This window comes from Zingiber officinale, chromosome 5A (assembly GCF_018446385.1).
Source record: "Zingiber officinale cultivar Zhangliang chromosome 5A, Zo_v1.1, whole genome shotgun sequence".
NCBI lineage: Eukaryota > Viridiplantae > Streptophyta > Magnoliopsida > Zingiberales > Zingiberaceae > Zingiber > Zingiber officinale.
In genome coordinates, this window is record NC_055994.1 from 70,800,941 (window position 1) to 70,805,879 (window position 4,939).

General features: G+C 39.0%; 1 pseudogene; it reads right to left on the minus strand.

Moving 5' to 3' along the window:
- Window positions 1-2,959: 2,959 nt before the first annotated feature.
- LOC121979622 lies at window positions 2,960-4,111 on the minus strand (annotated as a pseudogene).
- Window positions 4,112-4,939: the final 828 nt, after the last annotated feature.

Genomic DNA, 4,939 nt, shown 5'->3' on the forward strand with positions numbered 1-4,939 from the left:
TACCGTGTTTTGTGTCATGTATCATTTCGCATGATTGCATGTTGTACGATAGTCAGCTCCATTATTGTTGAGCATTTCGCCGGTTACATGGATCTGCACACACCACCACTCATGGGTTAGTGGTATATCAGGCAGGTGTGTGGAAGTTCTGCTCTGTTAGGCTCCGCTAGTTTAGTGTAGCAGCGTGCTAGCCGGCAGATGATTGGACTTTGTTAGGCTCCGTTGGTTCGCTCATGGGTAGTGCGATGCAGTGTGGTAGCCGGCAGAAATTCCTCCCCATCATCGTGTACCGGGAGATGAGAGCATTGTGCTCCCCCACTTATGATTTGGGGTAGAAGGATAGGTGTACTCCGACAGCATCCCGTCCACTCAGTCACTCATCAGGAGCAGTGATGACAGAGTGTACGGTTGTCACAGCCCTATCCACTCGGTCTTACCATCGTGTGTGAGATGGCTGATTGGCGTCAAGGGTGACGATGACATTAGCATCATACACATTTATGCATTTACTGATTGTGTTTGCTACACTTATATGCTGCATTTGGATGGATGCATATGTTTGACATGCATACAGGATTTATGATTCTCTCAGTCTGACTACCTGACTATTCTGATAGGAGACCCTGGTGAGTACAGTTCTCTTAAGCCTTTTCTATTGTGCATCTTCCAGCTTTTGCCCAGGAGACTGTACTCCATAGTTCACTACAAGAAAAACGTCATTCAACAACACCCAAACGACAACGGCTTTAGACCAAACCATTGTCTTTTTGCCTTTTAACAACGGTTTTAACAAAAACTGTTGTCTTTTAGTAATTTTTTTGGCCTATGACAACGGTTTTTAAAAATCGTTGTCTATTTATGTTTTTTTGGAGATACGACAACGGTTTTTAAAGGGTACGACAACAGTTTTTTAAAACTGTTGTCTATGTGCACTTTTTTGGGATTACGACAACGGTTTTTAAAAACCGTTGTCTATTAAGTGTTGTTGAATGCGATTGTTTTTTCTTTCGCCACTTTTTCTCCTTCGTCATTTTTCTGTCTATTAAGTGTTGTTGAATGCGATTGCTTTTTTCTGTCTCTTTCCCAAAACCCTACTCTTCGCCGCCTCCTCCTCACCGGCCTCTTCGTTGCCTCCCTCCTCACCACCCTCTTCGCCGCCTCCCTCCTCACCACCCTCTTCAACTCCTTCTTCGCCACCTCCCTCCTCACCGCCCTCTTCGCCGCCTCCCTCTTCGCCGCCTCCCTCCTCACCACCCTCTTCGCTGCCTCCTTCCTTGCCGCCCTCTTCGTCGCCTCAACTTTCGGCCTCGCCACCTCCTCCTCGCGACCTCTACTTTCAGCCATCTTCACCGCCTCCTCCTTGTCGCCTCGACTTTCAGCCATCTTTGTTGCCTCCTTCTCACCAGCGCCTCCTCCTCGCCACCTGAACTTTCATCCATCTTCGCTGCCTCCTCACTAGTGCCGCCTCGACTTTCTCTGCTAGTATTTCTTCAATGCCTCCTCCTCACCATTTACTAAAGAAGATGCCTTCACTGATGTGGTAATTCTTTCTTTTTCTTTGTCAGTAGGTCTGAGTTTAGGTATGAAATGAATGTCTAATGGGCAGCTTAGAGAACTATTAGTGCAAAACTTCTTAATGATTTGTTGACTCAAGTGTGCAGATTTTTTTTTCTTCTGTGATTAAACATAAGATTGTTTCCATCTCACATGTTAATAACTTAATTTCTATTCTGATCTTTTTTTCTTTGGTTTTGACCCTTTTTGCAGGGTTTTAGTGATGTTCAAATTTCCACACTGAAGTAAAATGAAGCATTGACAAGAGAGAGGGAAAGGGAGATTATACAGGTAACATATTTTGAAACATTTGGATTGCCTGGGTCAGTAAATCCATCTTATTCATTTGTGGGTTGGTGTTATGAGGTTCAATGGCTTTGCTATTAGTATCATCTAAATGTTTTAGGACTTTATGGATAATTTTTGTTAAAGGTTGTAGAATCAGTGAAGGAACTTGTTCAAACCATGATAGATCTCTCAGTCCTTGTCATAGATCAAGTAAGTTTTTCTTTTGATACTTAGTGACCTGGAGTTTATGTGGATACCATGCATCATGTTATGATACATGTGATATTAATAGGGAACCATGCTTGATGGATTGATTACAATGCACATAATGTTGCAAGTTCAGTGGAAGATGGCTTTAAACAGTTAGAGAAGGTTCTCTCTCTTATTGCTTCTTTTTTTTTTTTTTTTGTCTTATGCTTTGTCCTTTGTCATTCTTTAATTGCCTAGATATCTAAAAGATGTGAGTTGGTTATGTTAGTCATAGAAAATATTTAAAAATGACCTCTTTTTTGCTGGTTATTTGCGATTATGAAGTAAATTTTGGTTGATGCCATAAAAGGAATTTGTTTGATGCCCATGAGCCAAATGGAGATGAATAGATAGTGACCCTTTCACTTAAAATGGTTATGGAACATATACCTTGGTTGGTTCATGCTCTATGCTTTTTATCATGAGCAAATATTTGCTCGTGCATCTCTTTTTATTGTTCTACTCATTTTCACATTCTTGAATCTTGACTTTATATTACATGTTTATAAGTTTTATCAGTTGCCTAACTCTTATGAATTTCCATTTTATTAGTGTTCTTTTTCTCCAAACAATGATGTCTTTTTGGAAGTAATGGCATTATTGTGCATCAGTATTATCTTAGACTAGAGAAAATAATTTTTTGATGTCACCAGTCAGAACAAAAACAAAGATTTCAGTGTATTGTTTGCTTTACTCACCAGCCTAATAGAAAATCGAGTGCTCTATTAACTGCTACTATATCATCTGGTAATCTTGTAGCTGGGTCAAACCAGATCCCTAGTAAGGTAATTCCAATATATCCCCCTTGATTTGGCTTTTGCACAAGAACAACACTCTATTTTAGATAACACCTTGAATAACATTTAGATCATTCAATTAAAAGAGAAACTAATGCTAAAACCTGATATTTCTTTCTGTATAGGGAGATTGCTGATGCATCGGAAAGCAAAAGGTTATGACGAGCAACATATGGTTCAACAGATGAATTCCCTTTGCTGCAATTGAGGCTAAGGGAAGAGGACAAGGAGGAAGAGCAGTGATTTAGTGGAAATATTCCCAGATCATGGCCAAGGATGGGTTCAATGTTTGGCTCATTGACAGTGATCCAGTATTTCACTCTATCCCCAAACTCTCTAAAGCACACATCAGCATAAGCAGTGAAGTCCTCTCTGCATCACAATGGACACTATCTTAGACATTATTCGAGGAGATGCAAATGAAAGGGTTGTAGTAGAAATGTACACAATCTTTGGGCTCAAGAGTCAAGAATATTCATCTTCCAAATATTGGGGGAGGTCAAAGTGAAGAAGAGTGACATGAGGTTCAATTCCTGCCGGCCAAACACAGTTTGGTAAAATTGTGACTGAAAATTGTTAAGGTATGACCACTATTCTAATTATACCATATTTCTTGAGTTCATTGATCAAGTTATTATAATATTGCACCCCTTCTAGAGTAACTGGCCCTCTACCATCTGCAACATGGCACCAATTAGAATCATGTAATGCTTAAACTATTTGGTCAAGAAAATAAATTATTGCAAGGTGAATGCCGACTAGGAATGACTCTGCTCCAGGAGATAGAGAATCTGTAGGCATCCAGGCCCATGTCATGCATCAACTTCACATCTTCCTGCCAACAAGAAAAACCAAAATTTTATATGCCTACAGTTCACAGGATTGCATAATTGCCTAAAAAACTCACGATCGACCTTGTACTTGTGATACTGATCAGCTGCTATGTCTCCAGTTCTTTTTTCCTCTGTTCTCCCTGAGATTCTGAAGACATTTTAGAGTTTGCAGTCACTAAATTAGTGCTTTTTTCTTGTTAAACGAAATTTGACCTTCGTGTGCAAAGGTGTCCCAGATGCAGGGAGTTCTTCCTCCCTCTGCAGTAGCCCCTTCCACCTTCATGAGATTGAGACCCAAAAGATTACACCATGCAAACTCAAGAAATTAGTTGAACTCTCAAGTTGAGGCAAATTAAGAACTAATGAGACTGCACCATGTAAACCTGTTCCTTTGGCATTATGTTTTATATTACCTCTTCAAATGTACTCTTCAAGCTAATGTTTTGGGACACTAGAGAAGATATTAATGTTTGAACCCTCTAATACATGCTTAGTGAAGCATACATGCAGTTCGAATTTTGCTTCTACATCTTTGTTTTAAACTGCATTCCCTACATCTTTATTTTAAACTGCATTCCCTATATATCTTCTAGAGCCTTGAAACATCTTTATTTCTTACGTCTTTTTTGCATGCCTGCATGTCTATAATTATGATATATGCCTTTCCTTAGTGTATGTGTATTTTCTACTATTTGTTGCTGCAGGATGGAGTAACTTCTCTAGGAGTCCTTTTGAGGATGTGTGTTCCACAAATATACAGAGGTTCAGATCTAGCAGAATCATAAACCAAAGCTCTCTTGCTCAACTTTTGCTGCCCTTTTTCGACAAGGTGCGATCTTTTAGATTCATGGCTAGTTACCTAATTGTACAACATTTAGCGTTTTAGACTGAGTAAGTCTCGATTTTCATGAATAGGTTGGGTGGAGCTAATTAGAGTTTTCTAATTAGATTAAGATTAGGTTTTGTTAGGTCTCTAAATCATTTTATGCATTTTTTAACTTACTTTTGGACAGCGAGTTAGTTCTTTTGATGGAATTATACATCTATGATGCTTAATTTGGGATTGTAGCATACTTTTTGACCAAAGAAGTCTAGATCAATGATAGATTGTTCTTCAATCTACTGCTCTTTTTAGCATCTTTATCCTGCTATAATGTTATTCTTTAAGATTAGTTGCATTGATTTTTGTTACTCTTTCTGGATTTATTTTTATTTAAG